A 25,043-nucleotide genomic window follows, 5' to 3' on the forward strand; every position below is an offset into this window, starting at 1 on the left:
CTTGGAATAAGAAATAACCAGGCATTCAATTATATACCAATTTATGGGCTATGGTTTGGATGGATGGAGAGGGATTTGGAAATAACATGATTGGAAAACTGATGAGAAAAATATTGAGGGAAGAGGTACGTGGATAGATTTCCCTCAGTGGGCAAAGACATAAAAATATTTGTGTCCCATGTGAATGTTCACCAAAAAAAAAAAAAAAAATGATCTCAGTAGAGGAGGACTTTAACAACGAGGTAAGTTATTTAACAACGAGGTAATGACTTATTCTGTAAATACCAATCAGCCTCTTTTCAAGCCACCTGTATCACCCAATGAGCTCACAGAAAATGTGGACATGGTTGGCAGCGATGGGGTTATTCAAGGGTTCAGCCACATGAATTTTCACTTACCAAGACTGACTTGCACTGAGTGCCCAATCTGCCAACTATAGAAATCAACATTAAGTCCCTGATATATCACCATTCATTGGGGGTAATCAGGTAGCTATCTGGTGGCAGGCTGATAACATTGAACATTTCTATTGTGGAATGGGCCAGGTTTTGTTCTTGCTGGGATAGACATTTACTCTGGACATGGATTTGCTTTCCTTGCACACAATGCTTCTGCCAAAACTACCATCCATAGACTTATAGGACAACTTATCCACTATCATCGTATCCAACAGGACACTGCTTCTGATCGAGAAACTTACTTCACAGCCAAACAAGTCAGCAATGCACTCATGCTCATGAAATTCACTGGTCTTACTAGATTCTCCTACTATCCTGAAGCAGTTGGCTTGATAGAAAGTGGGAATGGCCTTTGGTAGGCTCAGTTACAGTGTCAGATAGGTGACAAATCTTTGCAGGCTGCTGCAAGATTTACCAGAATGCTATAGATGCTCTGAGACAGCATTCTATATATAGTACTGTTTTTTTTTTTTTTTCATTGCCATAATTTAATTTTTCAGGAATTAAGGTTTGGAAATGAGAGTGATACAATTCAGCATTATCCCTAGTGACCTCCTAGCAAAATGTTAGTTTCCTTTTCCTACGACTTCATGTTCTGAGCTGACCTAGAGGTCTTAGTTTCAGAGGGAGAAGTGCTTGCACTAGGAGACACAACAATGACTCCATTAAACTCTAGGTTGTGACTGCCACCTGGCCACTTGGGGCTTCACATGCCTCTGAGTCAGCAGGCTGAGGGGGAAGTAATGGTGTTTGCTGTATTGATTGATCTAGAATATCAAGTGGATCTCGGATTGCTACTTCATAATGAAGGCAAGAAAGATTATATCTGGAATACAAGAGATCCCTTAGGGTGTCTCTTAATATTACCATGCCCTATAATGAAGATTATAACATCGTCATCCAGCCAGGACTACAAATGGCTGGTGCTCAGGAATGAAGTTTTCAGTCACTCTACCGAGTAAAGAACCATGATTAGTTGAGGTGACGATTGCTGCCATCCAAGAGAATACAGAGTGGGAAATAAAACAATGTATGCATTTTTAAATACCAGGTAAGATAATGTGACCAGTTGCAGAAAAGAAGACTTTGAGCACCGTCTGTTCTTTCCTATTCTGTCACAAATGCATTTATGTAAATATATGCATATATTAAGCAAATATCTTCCCTTCTTTTGTCTTGTACTGATGTTTTCAGATACATTGGGTTTATATTACTACTTAAGTATGGATACTCAACTTACAAGACAGTTATGTTCTGATAACCCCAATGTAAGCTGAAAATACTGTAAGTCAAAATGCCTTTATAATACACTGTAGAGTATTGGTTGTTTACTCTCATGGTAACAGGACTTACTGGGAGCTGTGGTTCACAGCAGCTGCCCAGCATTCTGAGAGAGTATTGTACTATGTTGATAGCCTGGGTAAAGATCAACATGCAAAATTCAAGGTTCGGTTTCTATTGGATGCATACAACTTTCTCACAACTTAAATTAAAAAAAATTATAACTTGAACCATGACAAGTCAAGGGCCATTTTTATTGTTAATTTTTCCTCATGGTATTTAAGCTACAGACTATCAGGAAAGGAGTAAACATCACTCAAGGATCTTACCTCCTCTACTGAGAAACAGATTAGCATGTTTCCAGTGGACACAGGATAATCGTATTATGCTAGGTGAAACCGTGACCTTGTAATTGTCTTCATTTGGAGATTAGGTAGTATTTAAGGACATACACATGAGTGTCCAGGTAGATTTATTATGATTGCTTTCGGGGTGTCAAATCATCTGAGAAAGCATGATTTATTCTCAATGCTTGAATAGGCGCTGAGCCTGTCCCTCTTCTGCTGAAGGGTGAGTTTGCTCATTCTTCTGGAGCTCAAACGCTCTTTTTCTGCTGCCCATGGATGTTACAGCTCCAGGTTCTCCAGCTTTTGGACTTTGGGATTCACACTATGGGTCGTCCAGGCTTTCAGGCATTTGGACTTGGACTGAGCTACTGATTTTCCAATTTGCAGATGGCCTATCATGAAACTTCTCAGTGACCATAATCAAGTGAGGTAATTCCCCTAATGAATTTGTTTCATGTTTCCCTATGCATCCTACTGGTTCTGTCTCTCTGAAGAACCTCGACTAAAACAGATTATAAAACGTTATACCTTATATGTAACAATTCTAATTTATTTAATGTAACTTATAATAATATTTTAAGTGACTTTTGATATATGGCTATTAATTCCAAAAAGTCATATTGAGTTTTAGCATATATGCATTTTAGCATATATGCATTTTACCATTAAAATTATTGTTAAAATTCACAAGTGGAATTTATTATTTTTCAGTAGTACATTGATTTTGTGGAACATATAAAGAGGTATAAAGAAACATGCCAAATTTGTCGCTTAAACTGATATACATTTATACTTGCACTTTCAAATTTGATATGATGAGATATATTTGTGTATATTTTTAATGGATGTTGGGCATAATTTCACTGCAGCCCTTAGAAACTTTTTTTTCAAAATTTGGTAAAATTTTATAAGACTCTCAAATAATATTTCTAAAGTTTTCAACTCCAAGTTATAACAAATTTTTGTACAAATCTGTCATTTAGACTATAAATTGTAGATTTTAGTTTTACCCTATCAAATTATAGTAAAAATTTTAATGTGTTTAACAAAGTGTGGGTGAAAATACTTTGATTTACATTTCACACATTTTTCTAATTTTTGAACATATTAAAATCGAGAGAAAATTAATTAAAAAGGTTACTTCAGATCAAAATGTCACATAAATGTTGCCTATATATTGCAGATTGCATTTCAAAACATTCATGCCTGCTTAGTACATAAATTATATCAAATTAGAATTCAAAACTATCAGATATATAACATTTTATTCTTATTTTCAAAATTAGTATAAAATATACACTCACAATATGGCATCTATAAAATATTATTACAGAGGATCATTCATTTGCTGAAAATTTTTAGGAAGCAAAAACTACAAAGTAATATTTTATAGTTTCTTTTTAAAATATATTCCATGTAATGTACTAAATATTACTATTTGTTACCACAAAAATATCAATTAAATTCAAGGGAAAATTTTTCTGTTGGAGGAGAAGATTTTCTTAAATGCTGATGGATGCATGATAAACTATTGAGGATAATTTGAAATAAATTTGAATTATAATTACTGGATTTTTACAGGTTTGACTAAATATGTTCAAGATGTGATAATGATTTTTGAAGGCAGAAGCTAAAAAATCTTTTATCTAATCCCAAAAGAAAGGAAAAAGGGAATACTGACATCACTTTTTATATTTTGATAGAATCTTTAGCTGCTTATATATGCATTTATTTTTTAATGGACATTTACCTTTTCGGTTCTTAAATGTGATTAAAAAAATAGGCTTCATGTCACTGAACTTTTTGTCACTATCCTTTTCTAGTTTATTTTATATTGATTCATTTTTAATTTGCTTTTTCCGTTTCTATTTATTTTTCCCACATGCATAATTATTGTAACGTGTTAACAGCTACAATTTTGTTAATATGTGCTCTTTTTAAATACGTATTATATCTATGTGTAATGCATTTGTATTTTCATCTTGTCCATTGCTGCTAATATAGCATACCTCATGGCATATATCCATATATGCATTTTCCATTGAGGATTACCCAATTCTGTGGCTATTATATTTAGTTTGAGTTTAATAGAAAGATTTATGTTGACCACAATTATATATAAGTATCATTCAGTTATTGCTGGTCATCCTCTTATGGTACTGTCTTCCCACTGTACATTCTCATTTGGCATCGTGATAGGCATGAGTGGGATGTGTTGTTATTACTGTGACCTATGTCATCAGCTCTGAGTAATCTGAAATGCACAGAGTAAGAAAACAGTGTATGGAATTTTTCCCTTATCATTGGATGTATAAAATTGCTGGAAAAGCATATGGTTCTCTTTTATATCTTTTCAAAATTGAAGTTCCTTTTGTCAGAAATATACTTGGTAATGCAGTGCAAACAATCTAAATACACCTATTTATACTTTATGACAAAAATCAAGGAAAGCAGAATGTTTAATTTTTTGGAGAGCTCAGGTGCTATGCACAGTAGTATGTCCGTGTGTGAAATCTCAGGTTTTTGCATCTCAATGTATCATATCACAACTTACCATATCTGACACAACTTGTTTTAAGGAGGACTTCCAATTACAAATTAAGTGCCATATAAGTCGCTGCTGACACACAAAAAAATTGCCTGAAGATTAAAGTGTTCAGTGATAAAAATTCCTACACATATCCATTAATAAGTAAATGCATATAATATGGGGATAATGTGGTGACACGAATATATAGGCAGATATACTATAAGGAAACCTTAAAATGCATTTGTTGACACAAACACACACACACATATGCACAGATATACATATAAATATTTATGTATATAAACATTTTAGAATATTTATAATTTTAAATAAATTACTGGTAATACTAAAATTCAAACATGTTGGTAGTATCTCAGGTGAAGTCAAAATGCAAACTGAATTATGGTATTTTTCAACTTTTTCAAATTTGTGGTTTAATTTCTCTTCTCTTAAAATAAGTGCTTTTCTAATTTGCGTTTAAATGTTTTCTTCCTTAAAAGGAGATATAAATGTTACATATGCTTCAGACCTCATAAAATGTGGTTCTCTACTTGAAAATATATTAATTTTGTTCTGTATCCGCAATGCCACATTTTCTTTTGGCCTATGGATTATCTTATTGTATTATTTCATTTTTAAAGTTAAAATCTGGATTTTCTATAATTTCCCACATCTCTTATGGAATCTTCCTGTATTATTTATCTTCCTATTTTATAACTTACTTAAAATGTTTCAATGTAGAGTTTTTCATAGTACATAAGTCATTGCACATGTCTGAAAATATTTAAAATACAAAAAATTAAGATGGTAAAATATAGAATTTTAATTGCAAATCATTTTCTTTTAAGGCTGAATTTATTTCACCATCTTTTTCTTTACCACTCTTTCTGAATCTACTCTGACAATATTTTTAGATGATCATTTATTTCTCCCTGAAATAATTTAAAGTATTTTTGTTAAAACTGAGGTCTTAAATTTATAACATGTTCAGGACATCGTTTTCCTTCTCTCTCATTTCGAACTTCATTCATAAATGACATTCCTCTATTTTGACTCATTCAATTTAAAATTATTTGTTCACCATTGAAAAACTATTAATAACTGCTTAAGACTTTCAATATTCTGATATTAGAATCTTTCCTTTTCCTTGCTCTTTGCTTAATACTTATAAAAATATATTTTCTGTGAATCCCTTAATAATTTAATTTAATAATTTATTCACAGAAAATATATATTTTTTCTTACTCTGCCTTACTCAACTTTATTCTGCTTTACTCAGCATTATTATTCATGGTGTTATTATTACATCTAATTATTTCTTAGTTTTATGTAGTATTTTTCACAATGAATATCTACTTTGTATTTTAATGACATTAGACTCTTATATAACATTACTAATAATTAAGTTATTTTTCTTAAATATAGCTAACAGCTTTATTTTTAGTATATCTGCTTTTACAAATTCACTTTAGACAGCATATACTATTGACAATTTGTATGTTATTATATGAAGGCATTTTGTTACTTTGGTCTTGGTGCCTATTTCAGTGGTGGCATTAGCTCTTCCTTCAGAAAGAGGCTAATGGAGAAGCATAGAAGGGCAGGACCTATTCTGTTTCACTTAAAGTGATTCTCAAGAGGAAAGAGATGAGCCGCTGAGCAGAACATGAAGATGCTACTGAACAACACTGTCTTGCTTACTATTACATCAAAGATAATTATCGGACAGTTTAATTTTTCTTGGAAGAAACCACATTTGAAAAATACATTCAGTCTCATAGTCATCCATCTGCTCTGGATATTTTGACTACTAAATATTGAAGAAATAAAATCTAAAGGCAAACACATTGAGTGTCACATATTTTCATCAGTTCTCAACACTGGCAGGGACTTCTGTGACTGTAATATTACGTATGCACTTTGACATACTGAATGCCAATCCTTTTGATAATGAAAGAACGTAGGTGAGACAAGGAAAGATATTAAATATTTTAAACCAAAACTCATTGCCACCTGCAGAAGGCATCTGCCGAAAGCTCAAACCTACTTCCCCGACTCCAGGTTAATTATATACATTAGAATGATAATAACAGAATTCAAATTGCTCTTGTAGTTTCTCACAAAGCTGTTGTTGTTATAGTTTTATTGTCATTGTTATTGTTTTTAATTGCACAAGGCCAAGCTCCCTTATGTTTTATTATTTTTTAAATAAAAATTACATGTATTTAAGGTGTACAACACTCTCAAGCTAATTATCATATTCATAACCTTATATAGTTGTTGGGTTTTGTGTGTGTATGTGTGGTTACAGCACTGAAACCTCTCAAAGTTTTCAGTATATAATACAGAATTATTGACTGTAGTCATTGCAGCATTATTCACAACAGTCAAGTTGTAGAAACAATGTGTATATAAATGTGTGTGTATATATACACATATGTATATATATATTCTATATTCATATTGTCAACCACCCCAAAACTTGTACAGTTTTTTAAAATATGCAATCCTGGATGTGAAAGTCAAATAAAAAATAACCAAAGGTTAGAAATAACAGATCAAACAACAATAAAACAAATAAAATAAAATTTCCAACTCCGGATTTCTAACAGTGGCAAATCCTTAATAATTTAAATACTTATAACTTTAACTCTTCATTTGTAATTAGACTCCTGTGTTGTGAGCATTACAAGAAATTAAGTCTCAGTGGTACATAATTTATGACTCATGCAGTTGTAAATTAAATGGAAAATAAATTAACTTCAACGTGAATTTCTAAGTGTATTTTGTAGTACCTAGTTTAAGAAAAAGCAATTGCCATTAAAACTTTGAAATCATCCATTAAGTCAGATTTAAATCTGTTGTGTTGAGAAGGGATGACAACGCCATAGTACTTAAAACAATTATGCTCAAAATGTACATTAAAATTAATGTATATTCATGTGTAATATAATTAAATATATTGCATACTACAAATGTAAATATATTTTAAAATAAAAAACAATAATGAGATAAGAAATATTCCTGCTATGTAGGTATCTGGTGAAAAAATAAATTTATACATTAGAGAAAATGTTGATGATTTAGTTACATAGACAATTTACTTATGTTTAGAATCCCCCCTTTTATTCCAAAAATAATATTGGAGGATACACATAACTTAAAAATTAAATTAAATAAATACATTAAGTCTGAAGATAAAATTTTGTCTTGTTTAGTAAACCTAAAATACATGTACATACAATGAAATGTTATGAAATGTTATGATATGATCCCCCCAGCTTCACCCACAATGTTTACACACTTGTCCCTGGAACCTGTAATATGTTACCTCATATGGCAAAAAGGACTTTGTAGATGAGGAGATAATTCTGGATTTTCTATATGGGCTCAAATAATCACATAAGTTCTTGTGAGTAAAGAAACTTTCCCAACTCTGGTCAGTGGGAGATGTGATTATGAACTATGGTCAGAGAGATGCAACACAGCTGGTTTCAAAGATGGAGTAAAAGGGCCACACGCCAAGGAATATTGGAAACGTTTAGAAGCTGGAAAAGGCAGAAACATAGATTTTCCCCAGAAGCCTCCAGAAAGGAATGCCCCAAATTTGCCTTTAGGCCGGCAAGACTTCTGTTGTACCTCTATGCCATAGTAATGCAAGATAATAATTTTTTTTTTTGATTTAAGGAATGCAATATAAATAAATTTGTTTTGATTTAAGCCATGAAATGAATGGTGATTTGTTAAAGCAGACATAGAAATCTAATATAAAGCTATTGATTTTCTCATTTTCTGCTCATTTAGAAAACTTGAGATATATATATATATATACACACACACACACACACATATATATAAAAGCAAACAGAGAAAATAAAAAACAATCAAAAAACCCTCAAGCTTAAATTTTCAAAATTTATTTCAAAGATAAATGGTTTTCTAAAGATTTCTATTAGAAAGGTGTTCATGGCCGGGCGCGGTGGCTCAAGCCTGTAATCCCAGCACTTTGGGAGGCCGAGACGGGCAGATCACAAGGTCAGGAGATCGAGACCATCCTGGCTAACACGGTGAAACCCCGTCTCTACTAAAAAATACAAAAACCTAGCCGGGCGAGGTGGCGGGCGTCTGTAGTCCCAGCTACTCGGGAGGCTGAGGCAGGAGAATGGCGTGAACCCGGGAGGCGGAGCTTGCAGTGAGCTGAGATCCGGCCACTGCACTCCAGTCTGGGCGACAAAGCGAGACTCTGTCTCAACAAAAAAAAAAAAAAAAAAAAAAAAAAGAAAGGTGTTCATATCAAATAAGTGTATTAAATTGAACATACAATTTTCAATTTTGAAGATTTGAAATACATTTTAATATTATATAGCAAAATATTACCTATTATTATACATTTTATTATATGAAAACAGCTAGTATTGCTCTTGGCAAATCTCAGACAAAAGTGAAGAGGTGGAAAGATAACCAACTAGACACAGCTGGGAAATGCCTCTTCCAAAGAGAGGAGTCAAAATATCCAGTAAACCATTACATTCTAAACAGATCTTTAAAGAGGAAAAATAAAAAATCAATAGAGAGGTGACAGGCACTGCGTTTTAACAAGGACGAAGCTGGGAAGCCTGCATGCAGTCGTTGGGTGCCAGGACTGGTCCCTGGACCCAGACTGGACCTAGAGTGAAAAAACCCTAGGACACTACATTCCCACTGTGGACCTCTGAGATCCTAGTGACAGGAATTACCAAGACAACCATAGCCCTTTGGACTGGCAGAAGGAGCCACCTGGAGAACAAGTAGAAGCAAGCTTGAACCTATGCACACCCTAGAAGACTTCACTGTTTAGCTTCAGTGAAATGCAATAGGCGCCCATACCCAAAGACTCCATCTTTCACTGAGTGGGTGCAGCTTCTGCTCTCTGCCAAGCTAAGAGAAAGCAGGGCCACCATCGCTATGGGACTGAGGTACTTCTGATCCATGCACCTCTTTGCCTGCCAGCTCCACTCGAGATCGCCTACTTGGTTGCTCTTGTAGGTGGGTGCTTACAGCACAGCCTATGCTACCCCACCTGGATGTTTTACTGGCAGCCTAAGAGTAGTTCATCCCCCCATTATGGATGGCACTTGACTTTAAGAGAACAGAGGACAAAACTGTGGGCCAAGTCTCAACTCCCCAGTACTCAAGCACACCAGCTTGGGTTATCAAGCAAAGATTTATGGCTTGAGCTCAAGTAGGGGAAGAAACCCTACTGTCAGAACACAGAGAAAAGTGTGGCACAGGTCTGTGTGCCAGCACGGGAGATGGGCAGCACTCCTTTTGTAAGACCAGACTGGAAAGGATGGGGTTTGATAGCTGTGGCTTTTCTCCCTGGGAGGCCACAGTTCAGAATGTCTGGAATGGCTCAGAAATCTGGGCACAGATGGCCTGGGACAAGCCTAACTTACTGGAAATTTTCCCAGGGCAGACACTGGAAGTAGAGCCCCTGGGTTCAGATTGTGTGAGCTGGGCAGGCCCCACATGTGTCTGTGGGCTGAAAACACTGGGCTATGGGTGTCATACTGGTTGAACATCCACAGCGCTTATGCCCAGCCCTGGGATCCCCTGCCCTAGAGCCACTGCATCACGAGGCCACAGGCAAACATACCCCAAAACGCACTCTGACTTTGGCAAGCACAAGGGACTGGTAGATTCCTGGGGAGTCAGAGGTCTCCTGGTGACCTAACCGTCAGTATGTACCACCCCTACAACAGAGGGAAATGCAACCTGCTACAGCCCCCTTTGGGGGAAAGGAAACACTGGCATAGTGCCAGCAATGAAGGGAATACCACCAAAGCCCAGAAATGGACTTGGAGAGGGAGTCTTCCCTTGTCCTTTTTTGTCTCCTCCCCAGAGCACTGTTGTAGATGCACTGAAATACAAAAGGCGCTAGCATGGCTGAGTAAGAACCTGTGTGTTGGCCCTTACTCTAAGCACCATCTACCAGACTGCAGTCTGAATTATACTACCAAACAAAAATAATTTGATACAACATAAAATGCCTGTGAAACCTATAACAGGAACCTATCTACAATCAAGGAAACTGAACAGAGCTTTGGCTCCCTGAAAGCACCCAGAGACAAAGCTAATAAATTCCATACAACACACATCACAGTCAACATATAAAGGGAAAAAAGAATAAAAATTCAAAAAGCTTCATCCAAATGACAGCAATTTCAAAAAGAAAAAGGCAGTGTCAGCTTCCTCAGATGAAAAGGAAATAACTCAGGAATACTAGCTGTCCGGAGCTGCACGCCCCGGCCATAGTGAATAATAATTAAGGATTAAACGCCTGAGCTGTGTTCATTTCCACCCCACACCTTCTCCCTATCTTTGCCTTTTTTCCCCTGTACTAATACCTCATTAAAGATGGCGCTCTTCCTGCTGCTTCTTCACTCACTTTTCCCGGCCCGGGAAAATTGTTACTTAATAGCGCAAGCGCAACATGACCTCCCACCGGAGAAACCGAAACTAACCTGGCCACGCGCTCGGCAATGAGATCATTTCCACCTTAGCCCAACCCCTTCCCTTCCAAGTGTATATAAGGCAGTGCATTACCGCCATTAAAGGAGACTTGATCAGAGCACTGTCTTGTCTCCGTTTCTCATGTCTCTTGTTCCCCAAATTCCCACCCCCTCCTCCAGGGCCTGCTCTGACTATCCCGTGGGCCGGGATAACTAGCAATACAAAAAGCTAGAGTGTTTTGTTGCTCTCAAAGATCACACTAGCTCCCTACCAATAAATCTTACCAGATTGAAATATAAAATGGCAGATATAGAACTCAGAATCTGGAAGGCAAAGAAACTCATAAAGATCCAAGAGAAGATTGGAAGTCAATCCAAGGGAAGCCAGAAAAATTTTCCAAGACTTGAAAGCCAAGATAGCCACATTTAAAAAGAAGAAAACTGAACTTCTGAAATTAAAAAAAAAAAAAGAAACTATAAGAATTTCAAAACACAGTTAAAAGTCTTAACAACAGACTAGATTAAGCTGAGTAAAGAATTTGAAGCCTGAAGATAGGTACTTTGAATCAACCTAGTCAGACAAAAATAAAGAAAAAGAGATTTTTTAAAAAATGAACAAGACCTCCAAAAAAGGTGGGATTATCTAAAGTGACCAGACCTAAAACCCATTGTTTTTTCTGAGAGAGAAGAGAAAGTAGGTAACTTGGAAAATATATTTGAAGATACAATTCATGAAAATGTTCCCAATCTCACTAGAGAGGTTTACACACAGATACAAGAAATTCAGATAACTTTGAAAGATACTATGCAGGATGATCATCTCTGAGTTACATAGTTATCAGACTATCCAAGGTCAATACAAAAAAAAAAAAAAAAATTAAAGGTAGCTAGAGAAAAGTGTCATACTACCTATTAAGGGAATCCCATCAGACTAACAGCAATTTCTCTGAAGAAGTCTTACAAGCCAGTAGATACTGTGGGCTTGTTTTTAGCATCCTTAAAAAAAAAAAAAAAAAATCCATCCAAAATTTTATAACGCAACAAACAAGCATAAGCAAAAGTGAAATAAAATATTTTCTAGACAAGCAATTGCTTGTGGGATTCAGTGCCACAAGACTGGCCTTATAAGACACATTAAAGGGGTTTCCAGATTTGGAAATTTAAAAAAATGTTACTGGCTACAACATCAACAACAGCAAAAAACACAGAAGTACATAGCCCATAGACCCTATAAAGCAACTAAACAATCAAGACTGCAAGCAACAGACTAACAAAACTACACAGGAACAAAACTTCACATCATTTTTAACCTTGAAAGCAAACAGTCTAAAGGCACCACTTAAAATCAAAAAGTGGAATATTGGATTAAAAAACAAACTTAATCTTATCCTGTTTTCAAAAGACCCATCTCACATGTGATGATGCCCATAGGGTCAAAGTAAAGTGATGAAAAATGATCTATTGGCTGGGTGTGGTGGCTCATGCCTGTAATCCTGGCACTTTGGGAGGTTGAAGTGGGTGGATCACTGGAGGTCAGGAGTTTGAGGCCAGCCTGGTCAACATGATGAAACCCCATCTCTACTAAAAACATATTAGCCAGGCGTGGTGGCAGGTACCTGTAACTCCAGTTACTCAGGAGCCTGAGGCACTAGAATCACTTGAACCCGGGGAGCAGAGGTTACAGTGACCTGAAACTGGACCATTGCACTCTAGCCTGGGCAACAAGAGCAAAACTCCATTCCCCCCCCCCAAAAAAAAAAAAAATCTATCACAGAAAAAAAAAACACACACACAAAAGGAAGGGGTCACTATTCTTCTGTCAGATAGTGTCAGATAAAACAGACTTCAAACCAGCAACAGTAAAAAACAACAACAGCAACAACAACAAAGTCATTGCATAATGATAAAAAAATTCCATTTAACTTGAAGACTCAACTATCCTAAGTATATATTCCCTCAACATTGGAGCAACTAGATTTATAAAACAATTACTTCTAGATCTAAGAAAAGATTTTGACACACAATAATAATGGACTTCAACACTCTATTGACAGCATTAGACAGACCATTATGGGAGAAAACTAACAAAGAAATTCTGGACTTAAATTCAACATTTTACAAACTGGACATAATAGACAGCTACAGAATACTCCACCCAACATCTGAAGAATACACATTCTTCTTGTCTACAGACTGAACATACTCTAAAATATACCACATGCATAAAGCAAGTCTGAACACATTTTTTTTTAATTGAAATTATACCAAGTCCCTTCTCAGACCATAGTGGAATAAAAATAGCAATTAATACCAACGGAAACTCTCAAAACTACACAAATGTGTGTAAACTAAATGACTTGCTCCTTAACAATTTTCAGGAAAACAATGAAATTAAGGAACAAGTCAAAACTTCTTTAAAAATGTGAAAATAACACAACATAATAAATCTCTGGAATGTAGTAAAAGCAGTGTAAGAGGAATGTTTGCAGCATTAAACACCTATCCCGAAAAGACAGGAAGATATCAAGTTAACAATGTGATGTCAAACTTAAAGGAACTAGAAAAACAAGAGTGAACTAAATGCAAACCTAGAGAAGAAAATAAATAATTAAAATCAGAGCAGACCAAATAAAATTCACACCAAAAAAGACAACATATCAAAGGGAAAAAAAAGTTGTTCCTTGAAAGGTTAAATAAGAATAATAGAATGCTAGCTAGATTAACAATGCAAAAGAAAGAGAAAATCCAAATAAACACAATCAGAAATGACAAAAGTGATATTACAACTGATCCCACAGAAATACAAAAGAAGTTCAGGGGTTAAAATAAACAATCTTTATTCACAAAAGTTAGACACTCCAGAGGAAATTAATAAATTTCTGATAACACAACCTTCCAAGATTGAAAAAGGAAAAATATAAACACTTAGCAGATCAATAACGACTTACAAAATTACATCAGCATTAAACAATCCTACCAAATAAAAAATGGTCTGGACCAGATAGATTCTCAGGGAATTCTACCAAGTGTATAAAGAAGAGCTGGTCCCAATGTTAGTGAAACTATTCCAAAGAAACCACGGAGGAGGGGATTCCCCCTTGACTCATTCTACAAAACCAGTATCATCCTAATACCAAAATCTGGCAAAGACAGAACAAAGAATACTACAGATAATATCCTTGATGAACATAGATGCAAAAATCCTCAGCAAAATATTAGCAAACTGAACTCAAGCAAACATCAAAAATATAATCCACCAAAATCAAGTGAACTTTATTTCTGGGGTGCGAAATTGGATCAACATATGGCAAATCAATAAATGTGATTCACTATATAAACAAAATTAAAAACAAAAACCATATGATCATCTTGATAAACAATAAAGCAATTGATGAAATCCACCGTTCCTTCATGATAAAACCCCCCAACAAACTAAGAATTGAAAGAACATATCTCAAAATAATAAGTACAATCTATGACAAACCCACAGCCAATAGCATACTAAATGGGCAAAAGTTGGAAACATTTCTATTAACAACTTGAACAAGTCAATGATGTCCACTCTCACCACTCATATTCATCACAGTGCTGGAAGACCTAGCCAGAGTGATCAGGCAGAAGAAAGAAATAAAATTCTTCTAATAGAAAAATAATTAGTCAAAATACATTTCTTCATTGATGCTATGATTCCATACTCAGAAAACCACAAGAGCCCTGCCAAAAGGTTCTGCGAATTTATACACGTCTTCAGTAAAGTTTCAAGATACAAAGTTGATGTGAAAAAATCAGTAGCATTTCCATACATCAATAATGTTCAAGCTGAGAGCCAAGTCAAGGATGCAATCCTATTTCAAATAGCCATAAAAAATACATAGAAATAAAACTAACCTAAGAGATGAATGATTTCTACAAGAAGAATTACAAAACACTGATGACAGAAATCAGAGATGACACAAACAAATGGAAAACGTTCCACGCTTATGGATTGAAAGAATTAATATCATTAAAATGTTCATACTACCCCCAAAAAAGCTACCAGATTTAACAAAATTCCTATCAAATTATCAACATTATTTTTCACAGAATTAGAAAAATCTAATCTAAAATTCAAATGAAACCAAAAAAGGGCCCTACAGCCAAAGAAATCCTAAGCAAAAAGAGCCAAAGCCAGAGACTTCACATTACCTGACTTTAAACTACAAAGTTACAGTAACCAAAACAGAATAGTACTTATCCAAAAACAGACACATAGACCAATGGAACATAATAGAGAAGCCATCATAAAGCCACACACAATCAACTTTGACAAATTCAACAAAAATAAACAATGAAGAAAAGATAGCCCATTCAATAAATGGTGCCAGAAAAACTTGCTACCCATATTCAGAAGAATGAAACTTGACTCTTTCCTCTCATTATATGTAACTATTAATTCAACATAAAGACTTAAATGTAAAACCTCAAACTATCAAAATTCTAGAAGGAAACCTAAGACACACTCTTCTGAACACTGGTCTAGGCAAAGTATTTATAACTAAGTCTTCAAACTCAAATGCAACAAAAACAAAAATTGACAGTTGGGACTTAATGAAACTAAAGAGCTTCGGCACAGCAAGAGAAACTATCGATGGGGTAAATGGATGACCTACAGAATGGGAGAAAATACTTTCACACTATGTATCTAAAAAAAGATCTAATATCTAAAATCTATAATGAAGATAAATTAACAAGTAAAAACAAGCAAACTCATTAAAAAGTGGTCAAAGAACATGAAGAGACACTTTTCTAAAGAAACTACGCAAGGGACCAACAAACATGGAAAAATGCTCAACTTCAATAATAATCAGAGAAATGCAAATCGAAACCACACTGAGAGATTATATCATACCAGTCAGAATGGCTACTATTAAAAAGTGAAAAAATAATAATAAATAAAATTTAAAAAAAAACAGCTTTTGACCAGGAGTGGAAGAAAGTGAATGCTTATATACTGCTGGTGGGAATGTAAATTAGCTCAGTCCCTGTGGAAAGCAATTTGAAAATTTCTCAAATAACTAAAAATAGAATTACCATTTTGTCCACCAATCCCATTACTTTGTATATGCCCAAAGGAAAGTAAATTGTTCTATCAAATGGACCCCCACAAAAACCAAACACCTGCACCCGCGTGATTACCACAGCACTATTCAAAATAGCAGACATGGAATCAACCTAGGTATCCATCGATGGTGGATTGAATAAAGAAAATGTGGTACATATACACACTGAGATATTACACAATCATAAGAGTATGAAGTCATGTTTTGCAGTTACGCAGATGCAGCTGGAGGTCCTTATCTGAAGTGAATTAATGCAGAAACATAAAACCAAATAATGCATGGTCCCAGTTATAAGTGGGAGCTAATCATTGGTACACATGGACACAAAGATGGGAACATTAGACATTGGGGATTTAAGAAGAGGGGAGGGAGAGCAGGGAAACAGGGTTGAAAAACTACCAATCAGGTACTATGTTCACTCACTCACTGGGCTACAAAATCATTAGAAGTCCAAACCTCAGCATCACACAATATAACCATGTAATAAACCTGCACATGTACCACTTGAACCTAAAATTAAAAAACAAAAATCAAAACACAAAATACAAACAACACAGTAGAAAACAAAAAATAATCTAATTGTACCATATGCACATCACTAATATCTGAACATATAAAGAACTTCTAAAAATTTAGGAAAGAAACACTGTCATTATTAAAAAATCTTTGGAATTTATAAACCATTAGTTGTCAGGTAAATCAATGCAAATTATTGCGTCTCTAGAGAAAATGTTCGATAACACTCATGATAAAAAAATGCATATCCACAATTAACAAGGATGCAATTTCCTAGTTATTAAAAATTCAGAAGCTTGACATGCCCTATAGATAGTTGTGGGAAAATCGGGACTCTGATATATCACTTGTACATACACAAAATGAATGATGACTTTTTTATTTAGGAGTATTTATTAATATATAGTGAAATTATAGATGTATTTTCTCTGACCAACTAATCTGTTTTGAAAATCCAGTTTTAAAAACTCCAATATATTTAATAACATAAATATATATGTGGTAGCGCTACTGAAATAGACAAGTGGAGACTAGAAGAAGCTTGAAGACAAAACCATCACAAATGCATTGAACAAAATATGATACGTATTTTAGGATAAATAAAGACTTAATGAAGAAAGTTCTTAATGTAAGATTTTAGGTGTATTAGCTTTCTAAGGCTGCTGTAAAAAAGTTACCACAAAATGGATGACTTAAAACAACAGAAATGCATTTATTTGCAATTCTGGAGATTAGAAGTCTAATAAAGGTGTTGGCAGGCTCATGTTCTCTCTGATGATTCTAGGGGAAGATACTTCCTTGCCTTTTTCCAGCATCTGACAGTTGCTGGCAATCCATAGCATTCCTTGACTTGCAGCTGCATAACTCCAGTCTTTGCTTCCATTGTTGCATGTCTTTCTTCCCTCTGTTTGTCTCTGTGTCTCTTTTTTTTCTTATAAAGACTCCAGTGATTAGACCAGGGTTGACCTTAATCTAGGGCAGCCTCATCTTAACTTGATTACATCTGAAAAGATCCTGCTTCCAAAATGGTATCATGAAAATATTTCTGTACCATGTGAATGTCCACCAAACAGTGATCTCAGCAGAAAGGGACTTTAATAACCAAGTGGACAGAAAGACCCATGCTTTGTGTACAAGTCAGACTCTTTCCTCAGCAGCTCCTATCATTACCAAGAGCACTCATCAACAAAGTGGCCATGTTAGTAAAAATGGAGGTTATGAACGGACTCAGCAAAATAGAGTTCTACTCATCACAGCTGACCTGACTATAGTCATTGCTAAGTGTTCCTCCTATTGTTAGCAGAGACCACCGCTGCTTCCCTGATATTGGACTATTCCCTGGTGCAATCAGCCAGCTACTTGGTAGCAGGTCGATTGCACTGCATGACTTCCATCATGAAAGGGCAGTGCTTTGTTTTTTTACTGAACTAGATATTCACCTGAATATAAATATATAGATTTGCTTTCCTTTCTTGGAATGCTCTGTCAAATCTACTGTCTGTTGATTTACAGCTAGTAAAGAAGGCCCGAGAGTCCCTGGCAAACCACTGGTGTAAGTCCAAGAGTTCAAAAGCTGAAGAACATTCAGACTGATATTTGAGGTCAGGAAGCATCCAGCACAGAAGAACAATGAATACCAGAAGACTCAGCAAGTTAGCTCCTTCCACCTTCTTCTGCCTGCTTTCTTCTAGCCGCTCTGGCAATTGATTAGATGGTGCTCACCCAGATTAAGGGTGGGTCTGCCTCTACCAGTCCACTGGCACAAATGTTAATCTCCTTTGACAACACCCTCACAGACACACCCAGGAACAATACTTTGCATCTTCAATCAAGTTGACACTCAATATTAACCATCACAAATCCACCCCTTGTCAACTTGAACCCATACACATCTCCTGAAATTACACATAATCTTCAAATAAAGACAATAATGATGTCATAGTTATATCTAACATAATATGGCTATCCTTCATACAACTGGAAGTGAATTAATTCTTAACCTAAATGCTATTACATAAAATTAACAACACTTAACTGCTGATACGAAGTTAATAATGTTACTTGATAAGGGAAAACAAAAGGAAATAAAATAAAGATATTTTCTTAGTAGAAGTGTATATATGCACAAACATGTAAGGAGGAAATCCACATGACAATTACAGTTTTCATTTTTGCAACTGGTCTTCTGATTGTAGCTAGTATTGATGACTACCTTTTTCTACTAACCATTCATATTCCTTTAGCCTTCAGCTAGCACCTCATCAGGTCGTTACTTTTTACCTGGTGAAGTGACACAAACCTTCATTCCTGAAGAGTCTGGGCCATTTGTAGTCCTGCTTGGATTGGGTTGTTGTAGTTTTCCATTGACCTTAATCACAAGGCATGGTAGTACTAGGAGACACCCTAAGGGATCTCCTGTATTCCACACATATTCTTCCTTACCTCCACCATGGATTAGTAACCTGATTTCATCCTGATAGTCTGGTCAATCAGCCAAGCCAACACAGTAACTCCTTTCTTAACCTGTTGGCTTGGAGTTAGGAGGAACCCAAAGTGGCCAGGTGCCAATTTTAACTTTCAGTTTTAAGGGTATCATTGTTGTGTCTCCTGGTGGCAGAATTCCTGTCTCTGGAACTAAGGCCAGCAGAAAATAATGTTGGGGGAACAGGAAGTAAAATTTTTGCTAGTGAGTCACTAGGGGTGATGGTGAGTGGTGCCACTTCTACTTCTACCCCTTGATTCCTAGACCTATAAATGCTGGCTATGAGAGAAACAGTACCATATACTGGATGCTGATTCAGGACATATACAGCTTTCAAGAGAACTTTGCCAAGCCCTGCAAAGTATTGTCACTTAGTTGGTGGTGTAATTGTGACTTCAAAAGGCCTTTCCACTATTCTATCAATCAGGCTGCTTTAAGATAATGGGGAACATGATAAGATCAGTGAATTCCATGAGCATGAGCCCACTGCCACACTTCTTTAGCTGTAAAATAAGTGCCTTGTTTAGAAGCCGTGCTGTGTGGAATGCCATGATGGTGCATAAGGCATTCCATAAGTCCACATATGGTGGTCCTGGCAGAAACATTGCCTGCAGGACAGACAAACCCATATCCAGAATAAACATCTATTCCAGGAAGGACAAACCACTGCCATTTCTGTGATGAAAGAAGTTCTATATAATCAACCTGCCATCAAGTAGTTGGCTGATCACCACAAGGCATGGTGCCATATGAAGGGCTCACTGTCGGTCTCGGCTGCTGCCAAATGGGGCACTCAGCAGTGGCTGTGGCCAGGTCAGCCTTTGTGAGTGGAAATTCACATTGCTGAGCTCATGCGTAACGTCCATTCTTGCCACCGTGGCCACTTTGTTCATGGGCCCATTGGGTGGCAATACGGGCAGCTGAGGAAAGAGGCTGAGTGGTGTTCACAGAATAAGTAATCCTATCAACTTGATTATTAAAATCCTCCTCTGCTGAGGTCACCTTCTTATGAGCACTCACATAGCATACAAATATCTTTACAGTTTTTGATCACTCAGAGAGGTCCATCACATGTCTCTTCCCCAAATGTATTTGTTACCAATTTTCCAGTCAAGCTTCTTCCATGTCTCTGACAATCCAGCCAAATCATTGGTTACAGCCTATGAATCAGCATATAATTGCACATCTGGCCATTTCTCCCTCCAAAGCGCACAACCAGGTGTATTGCTAGAAGTTCTGCCCACTGGGAAGATTTCCCTTCACCACTATCCTTCAGGGATGTCCTAGAAAAGGGCTGCAGTGCTGTAGCTGTCCACTTTCAGGTGGTGCCTGCATGTCATGCAGAACCATCTGTAAACCAGGCTCTAGTCTTCCCTTCCTCTGTCAACTGATCATAGGGAACTCCTCATGAGGCCATCAGTGCAGGCTGGGAAGAGATGGCAGGGTGACAGGAGTGGGAACCATGGGCATTTTAACCACTTCCTCTTGTAACTTACTTGTGCCTTTAGGACCTGCTTGAGCCCAATCACATATATATCACTTCCATTTCATGATGAAATGTTGCTGTGCACACCCAATTTATGGCTAGATTGGTCAAAAAGCACCCAGTTTATGATAGGCAGTTCAGTTCAGTTTCTACTTAAGTTTAATAACAGGCCAAGGGCTGTCACTTAAAAGGAGAATAGTTATCTGTAGAAGATGGCAGGTCCTTGCTCCAAAATCCTAGAGGCTTCCTGCCAAAGGCACCAAACAACATTTCTATCTGCCACTGACACCTCAAACACTATTGGATCTGTTAAGTCATATGACCCAAGTGCCGGAGCAGCTTGCACAGCATCCTGGACCTGTTGTAGAGCCTTCTATTTCTGGACACCACTCGAAACTGGCAGTCTTTTGGGTCACTAGATAAATAAGCCAGAGTAATACACCCAAATGCAGAATATGTTGTCTCTAGATTCCAAATAGGACCACTAGGCATTGCCACTCTTTTTTGGTTGTAGGAGGTGCCAAATGCAGCAATGGATCCTTCACTTTAGAAAGAATATCTCTACAGACACCATACCACTGGACCCCTAGAAATTTCACTGACGTAGAAGGTCTCTAATTTTATTCTAATTTATTTTCTATCCCTTGGCATGCAAATGTCTCAACAATAAGTCTAGTGTGTTTGCTACTTCTTGCCCACTGGGTCCAAGCAGCCTAATGTCATCAATATACTGGACCAGTGTGATATCTTGTGGAAGCAAAAAGTTATCATGTTCTCCATGAACAAGATTATGACACAAAGCTGGAGAGTTGATATACCCCTAAGGTATGACAGTGAAGGTATATTGCTGGTCTTGCCAGTTGAAGGCAAATTGCTTCTGGGGGGCCTTATGAACAGGAATGGAGAAAAAGATATTGGTTCAATCAATGGTTGACTACCAGGTACCAGGAGTTGTGTTAATTTGCTCAAGTAATGAAACTACATTTGGTAAAGTAACTGCAATTAGAGTCACCACTTGGTTAAGTTTACCATAATTCACTGTCATTCTCCAAGTTCTATCTGTCTTCTGCACAGGTCAGATAGGACAGTTGAACAGAGGTGTGGTGGAAATCACCAGTCTTGTGTCTTTTAAGTCCTTGATGGTGGCACTAATCTCTATAATCCCTCCAGGGATGCAATATTGTTTTTGATTTACTATTTTTCTAGGTAGAGGCAGCTTTAATGACTTCCATTTGGCCTTTCCTGCCATAATAGCCCTCACCCTACCAGTCAGGGAGCCAATGTGGGGATTCTACCAGCTACTAAGTATATCTATGTAAATTATGCATAACGGCACTGGGGAAATGACCACAAGATGACTCTCGAGACCCACTGTAAGTTGGACCTGAGCTAAAGCTCCATTAATTATGTCACCTCCATAAGCCCTTATTTTCATTGGAGCACCTTCGTGATGTCTTGGGCTTCCTGGAATCAATATCTGCTCAGAGCTAGTATCTAGTAGTCCCCCAAAGGTGTTATCATTCCCCTTTCCCCATTGCACAGTTACACTGGTAAAAGGCCAGAAATCTATTTGGGGAGGGAATGGAGGAAGATTAATACTATAAATTGTCAGTAGTGTAATGGGGTCCTTCTTCAAGGGGACCTGACCTCTCTTTCATTCAAGGGGTTCCGGGTCTATAAATAGTCTGGAAACTGATTGAGGGGCTGTGATTCTCTATTTTTATAATTCAGAATAGTCTTTTGTCCACTTGACCTGGAAGTTTTCTGCTTATACAAATTAAGTCAGAATGCAGTAGGCTTCCTATCAATTTCACTTCTAGCAACACCATGATTAATTAGCCAATGCCAGAACTCTACAGGAGTCAGACTCTTCTGATTGCTGCTTTGCCTCTGATGTCCATTACAGTAACTAAGAAGAATAAGCATTGTCTTACCTGGCAACTGCCTCAGGTGAGACCATCACCATTGCATCAGGCAGTGCATGGTTAATCTCCTCAGACATAGGTGGAAAATCTGATGATAGCGTAAGTAGGGGAGGGATGTTGCCACCACTGGGTATAGGGAGGCTGTTTCCTCTGGTAAAAGAAGCTCATCAGAGTTTACAAAATCATTGTCCCCAGCTTCATCAGGGTCCCCCCACATGTCCCTATTCCAAGTTTCGGGGTCCCATTCTTTTCCAATCAATGCCCTTACTTTAACAGTAGGCACCTGGCGAGACTGAGCAGGCATCTTTCGTTGCAGGCCAGCCGCTCACATGATAAAAGTTTGTGTCTGATTTTCCCCAATTACATAATTCTTTAACACCCATCATAGTATTCGAGAAAGCATTGCTTCTGACCAAGGATGTCACATCACAGCAAAGTGTGGCAATAGGTGTAGGATCCTGAAATTTATTGATCTCATTTTTTTATCCAACATACTGAAACAGCCGGCTTAACAGAATGATAGAATATTCTTTTGAAGACTCACCAGTTGCTAGGTGGTAATACCTTATAGTACTGTAATAATGTCCACCAGGAACCTTTGTATGCTATAAATCAACTTCCCATACATGGTGCTGTTACTCCTATATCCCAGATTCAAAGGCACAAAAATTAACATGTGGAGATTAAACAGCATTACCATTGGTGATTATTGAAAAATTTTGCTTCCTGTCTCCAGGATGTTATGGCCTTCTTAGTTTCAAAGGGAGCCATGATTCCATCAGGAAATAAAATGGTAATTCCACTAATTTCTAAGTTAAGACTTCCATTCATTTACTTTGGCCTCCTCATTTCATTGAATCTTAGTAATTTCCCTGGACTGCATATATTTCTTGCTATGTATTTAACTCGACGTTATCTTATGAAATTCTGAATCTAATTGTTACTTCCCCAGTCTAATTAGAAGTTTAGAATATTTTAACTTTTCTCTGGTCCTTCCTTTCTTCTTCTTCAAACACTTGAAATCTCAGGTTTTAATTATATCTTATTTTCTACCCATTCAATTTTAATACTAATTCCAATATTTTTTGGCCTACAAAGTGTTGTCAATTACTATGTCCATCTTTGAGTCTTGTGTTCAGTTTTTTTCCTTCTGAATTTAACATTTTTCTTTTCCTGAATTTCCTATTAAAATAGTTATCTAATAAAGTCTTTAATAAGAACAGCTAAGTAAAATATTCTAGACAAGTATTCCACTCTTAGTTCTTGGGCATTTCCCTCTATTGCTATTGATTAGCCTTTTTTAGGTCTATTTTCTATTAGTCCATTAGAAATATATGCTTTGTAATTCTATTCTGTGGATACTTCTTTTTTCTTTTTAATATTCTGCATTTTTGTATTTTTTGGTCTTGTTTGCTACTGTTTTCAAGCTGAATGTCTTTTCAATATACACACACATATATAGTGCTGAAGAATATTCTAGAATTGAATATATATGTCATTCTAGAAGCAAATAATTGAGAAATGGAAAATTTATTGTTTTATTTATTTATATTTTTATTATTTTAAAGATAGTGATACACACATATATGTGGTCTTTTAGAATTTATATGTCTAAATATCCATGTGTATCTATCTGTTTATCTATCTATCTATCTATCTATCTATCTATCTATCTATCTATCTTTTATCTATCTAATCACTCACAGGGTTTTTATTTATCAAGTGCCCCAACTGACTTCTTAAAATGTCCTATCTCTATGCCTAACTAATGTGTTTTGTTGTGTTTGAGCGCTTTTCACCAAGCCATCTCATCTATTACTTTTCTTTCCATGTTTATATTTATATCTCCATGTTTATATTCATGCTATTTTATTTTACATTTTTGTATCTTTCTTGATTACATTCTGTATATATTTTTTTCCAGGATGATTCTCTATGATTACTGGCTTCTGAGTGGTCTCTAAGAGAATGTATTGTTTGCTATTAGTAAGTTCTGGTACTTTATAAGTCCTGGAGCAGCTACCTTTGTTATCTACTGAGTGCAATTTTTGTCCTTCCCTCACTGATTAGAAAGCATTCATAGAGATATAGACAGCAGCAAAGGTAACATCTACTTCAACTCCTGTACACTGCCTTGGCTTTAAATTTGTTTTGCAATTCAGGTCCTCAGGAATTTATGTACTTCTTTTATCTGAAATATAAAAGAAAATGTTTCATATTTATATATACATATTTAATATACATAAAAAATATAAAATATATAGCTGCATGTATATGTAAATACATATATAATCTGTAGCTTTTGCCTTGTTTTCAACTGGTTTTATTTTAACGACACTTTGAGGAAACTTGAAGGGCTAGTTAAATATTTATATCTCGGTTATAACAAATATTTAAAATTTCTATATTTATTATAGGCTAAATCAGA

Source organism: Macaca nemestrina, chromosome 16 (assembly GCF_043159975.1).
Source record: "Macaca nemestrina isolate mMacNem1 chromosome 16, mMacNem.hap1, whole genome shotgun sequence".
In the NCBI taxonomy this organism is placed as follows: Eukaryota; Metazoa; Chordata; class Mammalia; order Primates; family Cercopithecidae; genus Macaca; species Macaca nemestrina.